Source organism: Alexandromys fortis, unplaced genomic scaffold (assembly GCF_014885135.2).
Source record: "Alexandromys fortis isolate MF-2015 unplaced genomic scaffold, M_Fortis_MF-2015_v1.1 scaffold_31, whole genome shotgun sequence".
NCBI classification, from domain to species: Eukaryota; Metazoa; Chordata; class Mammalia; order Rodentia; family Cricetidae; genus Alexandromys; species Alexandromys fortis.
In genome coordinates this window covers 6,098,408-6,111,194 of record NW_026067974.1, presented here as the reverse complement: position 1 = coordinate 6,111,194, position 12,787 = coordinate 6,098,408, and positions in this window count along the sequence as shown.

Here is a 12,787-nt window from a genome sequence, read left to right as displayed (position 1 = left end):
GACTAAGCCGCAGCCCTGAGAGCTGGGCTCTCCGTGCAAGTTTCTCCAGGCACTGCCTCCTCTGGTAGTCTCTCCAAGGAGCCGGTGGAATTTCTTCGCTCTGTAATTTGTCTTACTTGCTTGCTTGTTTGTTTTCAAATAGGGTCTTGCTATATGAAAAATGCAATGTTTGTGTTTGGGGATATGGCTAAATTGCTCTCCAATTACAATACATTTATATCCATACCACCACGGGTATGGTGAACAGGGTCTCTCACCTGCCTGCAGCTGTGTAGCCTGTCTCCCCGTCTCCAGCCCTGGGATGACAAACTGAAGTTACCGTACCTGACACCTATCCTCTCACACGTGTTCTGGGGACTGGATTATGGTTTTCATGCTTGCGAGGCAAATACTTTACCAACTGCGCCATTTCTTCTGGTCACTATTCCTCCTCTTACTTTCTGTTTTGCTTATTTATTATTATTTATTTATTTTGGTTCTGGAGACATGCTCTCATGCAGCTCCCAGGCTAGCTTTGAACTCAGCTTTTTGGCTGAGAATGATCTTGAACACTTGACCCTCCTTCTTTAGCTGTCCAAGTGGGATTACAAGCCTGTGACATCAGGCTTAACTATATTTTTTAATATTTTTTTGCTTTTTTGAGATAGGGTTCCTCTGTATAACAGCCTTGACTGTCCTGAAACTCTCTCTGTAGAACAGGGTGGCCTTGAACTCACAGAGATCCGCCTGCCTCTGCCTCCCGAGTGCTGGGATTAGTGGCACTTGCCACCACCGCCTGGCAACAGTGACATCTTTTAATGGACATACACACATATGAGAATTGATATTGTTTTTCCACTCACATCAAAAAAAATATCTTGGTGGGGCTGGAGAGATGGCTCAGCAGTTAAGAGCTTTGCCTGCTCTTCCAAAGGTCCTGAGTTCAATTCCCAGCAACCACATGGTGGCTCACAACCATCTGTAATGAGGTCCAGTGTCCTCTTCTGGCCTGCAAGCATATACACGGAAAGAATATTGTATACATAATAAATAATAAATAAATATTTAAAAAAAGAAAACTTTAGGGAAATTATTTTTAAAAAAATCTCTTGGTAAGTAAACGATGAAGCATAGAACCACGGCAACAACCAAGATGTATTAAATCATCAGCACGATGTCACTCACTGCCCTTTAGGTCTCTGGCTATGGGACAGGCTGCCTAGGATGAGCCACAATCATTCACAATCCCTGAAGCTGGCCACTCCCGTACAGGTCACCACTGAGGCTAGCTTTAATACAAACCAGCACAGCAGTAGCCATTGCTCTAGAGGGTCTGAGAGGAAAGGGAAGGAGAGAAGTAGATGTTTAGTGAGCACCTGCTGAGCGCTAGCCTTGTGTGATGGAACTCAAGGCCCCAGACTGAAAGGAGAGCCTAGAATTGGATGGGGAGGCATAGAGTCGCAACCCCAGTAATGAGACAGAAGGATTACCACGAACTTCAGGCCAGCCTGAACTACACAGCGAGTTTGAGGCTAGTCACGCCTACATAGCAAGGTCCTGTCTCAAAAGACCAAGTGGAAGCAAAGGAGAGGAAGAGGGAGAAGAAGAAAGAAAATAAAGGAGAAGTGAGGGGCGGGGAGAAGCACAGTGGCCATATTTCCATTCTCAGATCAGGGAGAGCTTGAGCCCAGGAGACAAGGCTAGCCTGGGCAACACAAGGCTAGCCTGGGCAACCAGACCGGTTTCCTCCACCTCTGCCACGGAGCACTCAGAGAGGCAAGAGGAGCTTTCCCAGGCTGTACCTGGAAGAGGGGGAAGGACACCGTGACCTTGTCCCAAGGAAAAGGAGAGGGGTGGTGGTGAGGTTATGTTTCATAGCTCTGAATTCAAGGGATGAACTCAAGGGTTTTCAACTGAAGACGTGAAAATGTCCTAACTTGTTTTTTTTTTTCTGTTTGGGTTTGTTTGTTTGTTTGTTTGTTTGTTTGAGACAGGTTTCTCTGTCTCCAGCTGTCCTGGAACTTGATTTGTAGACCAGGCTGGCCTCGAACTCACAGAGATCCACTTGCCTCTACTAATCCCAAATGCTGGGATTAAAGGCGTGCAATACCACTGCCCGGCTCTAACTTGTATTTTTTTTTTTTTTTGCTTCCTCCTGACTCTTTGTAATGAATAGGCCAGAGTAAGATTTTTAATTTTTATTTCAAGAAGTGTCTAAGTTGAAGGTCTCTTATTTCACACCACTGGTCAGATGTCTGGAGTTCCTGGCATCACAGAGATGGTTGCTCAAATGGTACCAGCCTTACAACCTCCCAGAGGGCTGTCAAAACCCCAGATTGGCCCCACCCTGGGGATTCTGATTCAGTCAGTCTCTGGTGGGTGGAGACCTTGTATTCCTAACCAGCTACCCTGAGTTGTGACGTTGGGACTCTCCTGTGCCTTGGAATTACCTGTGTAATTCTTAAGAAGGCTGGTACTTAGCTCCTGCCCAGCCTTAATGAGTCTGGTGCAGCCGGAGCACCAGGATTTCTGGAGGTGCTGGCCAGTTTGGGAATGCTTGCGTTTACAGGAAGAGGCACAGATAAGATTAGGGTCCCTTGGGATTCACGGACAACCTCCTTGTTCTCTTCTACAGGAGCCTGCCAGACAGGGCATCTCAAAATGGAGGGATGCCTAGCCCAGCCATCTTTCCACACTGCGACACGATCTCGCTTATTTATATGTCTAGAGATGGTCTCGTGCCGCCCAGGCTGGCCTAGAACTGTCTACGTAGCTAAAGATGACTCTGAACTCCTGGTCTTTCTGCCTCTACCTCCCGAGTGCTAGGATTAGAGTTGCGAGCCACCTTGCCTGGTTTCTGCAGCTGTGTCTTTGAAACCAAGCCAGACTGTTAGATTGAGAGGGAGATGTGCCAACCTGCCCCTGTCCCAATCAGGCATCTTCCTGTGCAGGTGGTGGCTCTGGACGCCTTTTCCTTGTAAAGCGGCAGTTCTCACTATGTGGGTCGCGACCCCCACACAGGGTCACACATCAGATATTTACATTTACAATTCGTAACCGTAGCAAAACTACAGTTAAGATACAGCAATGAAATAATTTTATGGCTGGGGGGTCACCACAGCATGAGGAACTGACTGTATTAAAGGGTTCTCAGCCAGAGGAAGGTTGAGACAGTGCTGGAGAGGTCTCTGTAAGCTGTAGCCAGGCATGGCCACCTCCTTTGGTTGCCGTTCACGTATCTCGTTGTCATGGTCCCTACCACTGCCTAGTGTAGCAACACCCCTTCCCTGCACTGGCCAGGAAGGCTCTTGGTTTTAGCTGCTTTGTTCTGTGTGCATGTGTGATATGTGCACATATAATTTATGATGTGCATGCACATATGGTACCCGTATGTGGTATATGGGTACACACATGTATGCATGTATATGTGTTTGTGTATGGTATGTGCATGTGAGGTGTGTGTGTGGGTTAGGGAAGGTAACGAGGTCATGCCCTGTCTTTAGGGAAGTGGCCCTCCATCATCTGTCATCTAACCAAGAGTCTGTCACCAACTTAAAGGGAGGAGTTGGGTAGCTAAGCTCTCTCTATGCCTCAGTTTCCCAGTGTGCAGGGTAAAAGGGTTGAGCGTGCTGAGCTTAAGTATTTCCTGTTTCGGGGGGGAAGGTCGAGGGTTAGAAGAAGGGTCCCAAGTCCTAGGCAGGAGACATCTGGGCCCTGGGTATGCTAAAGAGGAACTATGGCCTATGCCAGTTCTGACCACAGGCCTGTGACACTCCCCAGTTGCCCAGAGCTGGGCTGAGTCCCCACCCACAGGCTCAGACTCAGATTGTTCCTGTGCCCACTCTGGTGGCAGCATTGTGAGTCGTGGCAATGCCCTCAAATTCTGGAGCTCAGTGGGCCCAGTCCTGCAGCTTTGCATCTTCCTTGGCAGTCTAGTTCAGGCAGATAACCAACCCTCCTGGTCTCAGTGTTCCCATGTGTACAATGGGCTGGTAACGGGGCAGGCTGCCCCAGCGTACAGCAGAGCAACAGCCGGGAAGGCATTTCACACAGAGCCCCATGAGTTGAAGCTGCTTGGTGGGGGAGTAGCCAACAGTCACAATGAAGAGGAGACATTAAGTCTTCATCTTGCCAACTCTCAGCCCAGCCCCGGCATGCACATCTTGCTAACAAGGACCCCATTACTGAAGTCCCAATGGAGCCCGGGTCCCTTAAAGTGGAAGTCTGGCCTAAGCAGAGTTTACTGAACCAACGTGTGCCCCCAGATCAGGCAGCGCTCTGCCTGCCCTTGCAGTGCCGTATACCCCGAGCCAGACCGAAGATCCTCCCCTGCTGGATAACCTTGGGCAAGTTAATCTCTTGGTAAAATGGGAATAGCTCCACAGGGCTCTAACTTAAGCTCCACACAGACACTGTTCACTTTACCCATCAGGATTTAGCCGGCATGAAGTACAGCGTCTGGCACAGAGTCAGCGATGAGGACCCCAAGATGACACTGTGTCCCACCCGGTGGCCCCTGTGCTCTCTTGGCTCTGACTCTGTGTACGTCTCTGTTTTGTTCCTGTGCTTTCTTGTGGCTTACCTGTTGGGACACACCCCAGGAAACTGAGACCAGGAGTTACCAGGCCTTTCGTCATCGTTCTTGGCTCCCACCCTCGCCTCCCTGGACAGTTGCAGCACCAGAGTTTGCCCCAGGGCCTGTCCCACATCCTCAACTGCTTCATCTGCCCAGACGATCTCAACAGTCACTACACTCAGTCACGCAGTCACCTCGCCACCCATTGGCGCACTGTAAGGAGTGGCTGCTGTCGGATGCTCCTCCCCGTGAGCCTGCCCGAGATCTCAGCACCTCCTTCTCATCAGGGCACTGGGATGTTTCTTCCTGGACCACCTTAACGCTGCAGGGGCCAGCTCGCCCCACCTGGATTCACACTGGCTTCTCCTTCAAGGCTTTCTAAGTGGCTGCTGCCCCAGCCATCCTACTCACCGGAGAAAGATACCCTAGGCTGAAAGTTGTGTATTACACCCCAGCCAGGCACCCACACTTGATAGTTCCCCAAATGGTCTTCACACCTTGTCCCTCCCAACCCCTGTTCACAGCCCCTTCTGGTTTCTCCCCTGCACTGGTCCACCTTCCTGTCACACTCCCCATGTGTTCCTCCCCCCCCCCCCATCTTCCTGCTGCTCCCAGGAGGTTCCATCCCCTGTCTGCACTGATGCCTCCCAATTGTTGTCAATCTAAGCCCGTGGCCGGTGCTCAAGGTTCCCATGGTTTGGGGTCCTGCCATCTACCCAGCCTCTTCTCCAGCTCCCATAAGGCCCCCTCCACACCCTCTCCGCTGTTCTGTTCTCACCCTTCTAGCTATTCCTTCCACCCAGTAAACCCTTACCTTTCAAAGCCAGACCAAGGTCACCCGCTTGGGGAAAGCCACCCACCCAGCCTAGATTACAGACTCTTCAGCCTGCTGCCTATTACCTGGGTGTGACTCCCTTGTTGAGCTTGTCGTGTTATTTTATAATTATTCGCTGTGTGTCGTGTTTCTCCATTAAATTATTGGTTGACTGGGGTCCCTGAGTCCACGCTTCCTCGTTGCTGCGCCCCCTGCACAAACACTTTTGCTCTGTGAAACAACTCCTTCACTTAGTGCCATCAGGACACTATCTCACTTTGTTGGTGGTCTTGTAGCTCTGGAATTTGGGGAAGCCAGGCGCTTCTCTCTTGGGGTCTACTATGGGCTGCCGTAACCCTGAGTGTAAAGCGGCTAGCATCAGCTGGGCTTGTCACCAAAGTGCTGTGAGAGGCCCCTGTCCAGGCTAATCTCAGAGCACTTGGACTTCTTACAAAGCCGGTCCCCAACCCCAGTGGACCTCCTACAAGTAGCTAGAAGGAAGCTTAGGGACATGGCTTCTTTTTTCATTTTGTTTTTTTGAGCTAGGATTTCTCTGTGTAGCCCTGACTTTCTTGGAACCCACACTGCAGCCCAGGCTGGCTTCTGCCTTCTGAGTGCTGGGATTAAAGGTGTGTACCACCTTTGACACAGTTTCATCTAGCCTCCTGATTCAAAGGGAGAGGTGTTATGGAATATTTGTACACTGTGTGTAGATGTATTGCTGCGATTGGTTTAATAAAGAGCTGAATGGCCAATAGCTAGGCAGGGGGTATAGGCAGGACTTCCAGGCAGAGAGAGGAAGTCGAAAGACATAACAGAGGCACAGAGGAGATGCCAACGAGACATGGATGGAGTCGGACAAGCAGAATGAAAGGTAAAAAGCCACATGGTAAAACTTACATTAATAGAAATGGGTTAATTTAAATTATAAGAGCTAACTAGTTAAGAACAAGCCTAAGCTGTAGGCCGAGCTTTCATAATTAATACGAAATCTTTGTGTTGCTATTTGTGAGTTGGTGGCCCAAAGAAAAATCCGACTACAGAGAGGGACAGAGATGCCAATTTGGATTAGTATTAAAAAAATTTATAAAAAACAAACAAAAACAAAACAAAATTTATAGACACTCTTTGGACCCATCCAGAGCTCCCAACATAGGTTTGGTTAGATTGATAGATCCCCAAGTTGCTCTCTCTGTTCCGTCCATGAAGTCCTAATTGTCCCCTCCCGCCTCTTCAGCGTCCCTGAGGACTGTCAGGACCCAGCGACCTGGTGGCAGAGCCTCTGTGTCCTTTTGCCTGAAGGTCACTGGTGTGAGGAGCTGGTATAAACCCCTCTCCCCTGGGGGGATTTAGGTTCCTTATCTGGATCGCTGGGTCCCCTATTTTCCACCACCCTCCTACCTCTGAAGAGTGCCCCCATAATTCCTGCTTGATTTCAGAAAGGTAGAAGTGCTGTCTGGCCCCACCTGCCTCTCAAGCTTCCCTTTCTTTTGGTCTTTGCGCACAGATTACAATATGAGAAACTGGCGTGTTATCAAGTAGGAAGGCTGGAGCCTGGAAGTTGGCCCCATAGAGGGATAGTGTGCTTGCCTAACATACATGATGATGCTGTGTTTGGCCTGGCAACACACACACACACACGGAGCAGAACCTGAAGTCCCTCCTGACTTCTCTTTCAGGCCTTGTCTGCGGCTCCAAAAGTCCGGGGCGGGGGAGAGGGGGAGTGAGGGGGACACAACACGGGACGTTGGTGGTGTATCTGTTCGAGGACCGCCCTGGGTCTGCTTTTCCATGTCTCTCCTGGCAGGCTTCGCTGGACAGGCATCTTTGTGTTGTCTCTGAACACCAAGGACAGTATATATCCCTGCTGTTCTCAAACTGGCTTTTGTCAGTGCACCCTTCGGTCCTCGCTCCCTCCCCCATTCCTCTTTTCTGCTCTATAATATGCCTTACAATGACTGCCTCGTGATGTACTAGAGTTCTCCGCACAATGCCAAACATTTTGGTGGATTCCAATGATGACTTATTTCGTGCAGTCTTACTAAGGAAACCAAACCGTCAGGGCAGTAAGAATGGAGTGCCCTGGGCTCCCCGGGCCGCTCTCCTACTGGTGTGCTGTCTGCCTGCAGCCCACTCGCACTCCGCCCCGTACCCCCTCCGGCCCTCTGTGAACGGTCGGGACCGAGGCCTCTGGCTCCAGCCGGCTCGCAGCTACCGATTACGTAACTGAGCCCATGAACCCAAATTAAAAGAGGAAACCATCCTCCTGCCGCTCAACTCGCCTAATCCCTGTCTCTGCCCTGGGCCCCCTGCTCGCCTCCAAAGGTCTTGAGCGCGGTACAGATTTCTAATTTCGTTTGCTTATGCAACCAAAAATATGATGGCCGCGTTTCCCAGGAGTGATGGGAGTCTGTACTCCCCGCACCAGGAGCGCTAAAAAAATGGCAGCACCGAGCTGCTCGAGGCGGGGGCGAGGCGGGCGGAGCCGGGAGCCTGTAGACGGGCACCCGCGGTGCTCGGTGGTCTCCAGCCTACTCTAGATTCCCACTGCTCGCTGACCCTTGCGGTGCGGGACGCTGTGGGAAGCATCTTTCACCCGCGTGTCCCACCCCCAACACCTGCTGGAAGACGTGTGTTACAACATGGTACATTTGGAAATAGGAGAAAAAGAAAAAAGGAAACAGCACGCCTCTCAACAGGGGAGGGAGGTGTGGAATAGACACGGAATACCGAGTCGCTGATTTAAAAGAAAGTAGGGGAGATTGAGATGCGCTGACGTGGATCCGATTGTTAATTTTTTTTTAAAGCAAGCAGAGGAAATACAGAGAATATGATTGCATCTGTGTCTTTTTATTTAAATCTGCATATGGAGCAGGGAATGTGGCCCAGCTGCTAGAGTGCTTGGAGGCCTGGGGCTCATTCCTAGCACCACATAACCAATGTAGTCGTCCACACCTGGAATCCCAGCTAGAGAAAGACGAGGAGGAGGAAGAAGAGGAGGAGGCCAGAGCATCAAGCAATCAGAGTCTCCTTCAGCTACATAGTGAGTTCGAGGCCAGCCTGGGCTACAAGAATGAGATTCTGTCTCAAAAGGAAAAAAGAATGGGGGGCTACTAAGATAGATAGATCATCTAGTAACTAGCCCAGACTTGACCTCTGACCTGCACACAGTTTCTTTGGCACGCATATGTCCAACACCGCCAATAAACGTAAAACAAGTCATTTTTTTTTTACTTTTTATTTCAGTGGTGTGTGTGTATGCCAAAGCATTCATGGGGAAGTCGAAGGACAGCATTGGGAATCCAGTTCGCTAACGACTGATGAGAAGCTCCTCGACTGCTTGAGCCATCTCCCCACCTGTAAACCAGGAAACCAAGTGAGGCATGCCTCTAATCCCAGCAGCTGAGGCAGGAGCCTTGCAAGCTGAAGGCCTGCCTGAGCTGCCTAAGGATCAAGGGCAAGACCTTGTCTTAAAATTAAAACAAACAATCGAAACCAAAACACACACACACACACACACACACACACACACACAAAAACTGCTTTAGTGGCAGAGCATTGTCTGTCATTCCCGGTGTTGTTCCTTTTGGAAACTACAGCTCCCAGATTCCTCCTGGATTACGGATACCTGCTTGTGCGGGCGCACACAGGTGCAGGTCATTTCTCCCAGATACCCTCGCGCTTCTCGTTAAAAACCGAGCTTCCACGAGGTCTCTCTCTCTCTCTTGCCCTTTACCCTTGTGTATCTTGCACACCTGTCCCTTATCGTGTCCCCCTTCCCCCCATTAAAGTGCACCCACGTGGGAGCCGCGTGTCTGTGTCTCCTCCTTTCGCGCGTGTCTTGTCTGTCCTGTGTTTGTCTACACACACACACCAGCTTTAAAAGAATAATACCTGGGCCTTGGGCTCCGTTTCCAGTGGTCCCTTCAAAAGAAGCGATAGTAAACTTTTTTTTTTTGACAAGGTCTCTTTACATAGGATAGGCCTGGCTGTCCAGCAGCTCACTTTGTAGACCAAGTTGGCTTTAGATCCACAGAGAGATCCATCTGCCTCCACCTCCTGAGCATTATAGCACTTGAGAGGCTGAGGCAGGTGGATCTCTCTGAGTTCTAGGCCAGCCTGGTCTACAGAGAGAGTTCCCGGACAGCCAGGGCAACACAGAGAAACCCTGTCTCAAATAAATAAATAAATAAATAAATAAATAAATAAATAAATAAATAAATAAATAAATAAATAAATAAATAAATGGAAGGAAGGCATGGGCTCTCCCTACCCCACCCCTACTCAAGGGGGGGTGTTCTAGGTCTCCTACCCATGAGGCTGCCTGGGTCCTGGGACTGGCTAGTATCTGAAAGGGCAGGTACAATGCTGAGGGGCAGAGGTTCTAGTCCTGGGGGGAGGGGCTTCCATCTCCCTCCTTCATGCAGCTCTGGCTCTTGAAGCAAAAAACCAGTGACATTTCCTCTTTGAGCCCAGGATATCATCTGCCCTGGCATCTTGGCCAGGGCCAGTGGAAGGAGGTGCCACGTCACTCCCTGCTCCTTGGAGGCTTGGGGTAGGCTCTCAATGGTGTCCTTGGTATGGCTCCCCAGGATATGGCCAGTGTTCCCTGCTGTCCCAGATGTAGGGAGCCAGGGGGAGCTTCCCAAGCTAGAGGTCCCAATGGCTGAGCTGAGCCTGTCTACACAACAGTGACCAACCAGACTTGGGGACGCAACCTCATAGCAGGGGGAGGGGGTCATGGGTCACTGGGCCATCTCCCAGGACACCGGAGACTTCCCTATTCCACCAAAGTGTTATCATTTCAGATCTGGTTCCGGTATCAAATAATCCCTGGAAGTCCCTCACTGAGCTAACTTCACCTGGTCTCGTCACGTCAGACCTTCTCGGGAGGCTGGCTCTTCTGCGGAACTTCCAAACACTGAGCTAGGGGTATGGGGGCATAGGCACACAGGTGCAAATTCTGGAAAACTTTGGGCGAGCATGAGTAATTCAAGCTATGAGAAAAGCAGAGGCCAGCTCACCTGTGCGATATGGAAGGGCCCAGTCATCCTGCCAAAAGGCTGTGGGGTGGGGCGGCAGGCTTGCCAGAGCAGGTGTGTGGGGCCACCGTGACTATGGGCATAGGCATACACGTGCCTATGCCTAGGCACATGCCCTAGAAGACCCATACTCAAGGTCACACGCAAGCAGATGCAAGTGGATCTGCATGAGCATGCACGCATCTTGGGGAAGTCTCTCCCTCACAAAAGCAGAAGAGCAGCCACAGCGCAGGCAACACACCCACACAAACCCATACACCATACAAGCTCACACCTGAAATGGCCAGGAGGCAAGTCACAAAGCCTTGCAAACGGACACACACACGGTCATAGTTTGGTGCCCAGGTAGGACATTGCATGCAACACCGACCTGTGCACACTGGGGCTCCCTCCAGATGCTGGGGCAAGGGGACAAGTGTGGAAATTCAGATAACATGGCTGCATCCCCACAGCGTGTCTAACGCTATGGAGACAGGACCCTGGAGTGGGGATGCAATCTTGGTTCCTAGGGGAGCTGGGGGACTCAGGAGCACGTGGCACACTTTCCAGGGGCATTTGCCCTTTGATATTTTTATCCTCGGCGCTGGAATGTCGCACACTCACTGGGAAGTTTTCCTATTGCTACCACAAAGGGGGACGGGTGGTTGGATTAAGGGTATCCCTTGTTTGCCCCCATCGCAGACACACCAGTGTTTCCTCCTCCAACACATCAAGTCCCGTAGGGGCCAGCAAAACAGGTGGGGTAGAGCACCTGGCCCGTGTAAGGCCCTGGGGTTCCGTCCTCCACGCTACAAACCAGACAGCAGCAGCTGAGAAACAGCTGACAGGCCTCTGGAGAGAAGGGCTGACTGCTCCCGGCCGACGCTCTGGCTGCCCTTTCTCAGCCCCTGGCTGGTAGGAGACAAGTCAGTGGATTTCCAAATCTATTTAATCCCTGGGTTCTGACGCACCTGGTTCACCACCAAGCAGGATCTAGTGCCCACAGATCTGACGTCAGCGGGAGGGAGTGGCCTCTGCCGGCCCTGGCATCACTCCAGCCCTCCTGCCCATGTGGCAGCCTGGCAGAGCGACACAGAGGGAGAGACGCCCCAAAGCCTGGGCCTCTTGAATCTCAACCATCTGCTGGCCGGCCAACATCAGCACAGGCTAGAAAATGACAGTGGAAACCAGTAACACTGAAAAGCCATCAGGAGCTAACAAAGAGAGCCCAGCACGGAGACATAATCTTGTGTTTATCTTACAACAATGGCGACGTTTTTAGGCACAGAGGGCACTTGGAAAAGCTAACAGATTATCTGTGGAAAGTTATCATTCAACAAATATTTCTTGTCAGATTGGCTGAAGTTCTGGGCACACAGGACAGACAGAAACCCTTAGGGGGTTTAAATCCCAGAGAAGGTCCAGGTCATAGAATACGTGAGGTCAATGGCCAGCAATTTAAATGGTGAAAAGGTATAAACAGGATAAACCACGGCGGGGCATGGCAGCTTGGGTGACGCGATTTTCTTTTTAAATTTGCTTTAGGAATATGTCTTCTTTATAGTTGTTGTGTATGTATGAGGGATGGGGGCATGCCCGTTCCTTGGTATGCCTCGGAAGGTCAGAGGGCAACACTGTCGAGTTTATTCTTTCCTTCACCTTCCCAGGGGCTCCAGGGAAGGAACTCCGCCTGGCAGGCTGTCGTAAACGCTTCGCCCTCGGAATCATGTGGCCTGCTCTTATTCAGCTTCTTTGAGACAGGCTTTCACGCTGGAGCCCAAGGTGGCCTCAAGCTCATCTTCTGGCCTCTGCCTCTTGAGTGCTTGATTATTGGTATGTTCCACCAGGCCCATCTCAGAGAGTGTGATTTACAAACAAACAAACAAAAAAACAGAACGTACCTTTAGGGTAGTTATAGATTCATAGATAAAGAGGAACACAGTAAAGACTTCCCCATGCCCCTCCCCCATCATAGTTTCTCCATTGATGACCTTTCATTTATCGTTATGGATATATATATGTACATATATATGTATATATCTATATATCTATATATATCTATATATCTATATATATCTATATATATATATATATCAGGGTTTCTCTGTAGCTTTAGAGCCTGTCCTGGAACTAGCTCTGTAGACCAGACTGACCTCAAACTCACAGAGATCCGCCTGCCTCTGCCTCCCTAGTGCTGGGATTAAAGGTGTGTGCCGCCACCACCTGACTGATATATTTATATATATCAGAGTCTGTGTAGCTTAAGCTGGTCTCAAACTCACCATCCTCCTGCCTCAGCTTCTGAGTTAGGGTATAGTGTCACCACATCCAGCAGTAATTATTAGCCATGGAAACTTCTAGAGTCCTTTCACCAGACCTTTGTTCTGCTAACCCCTT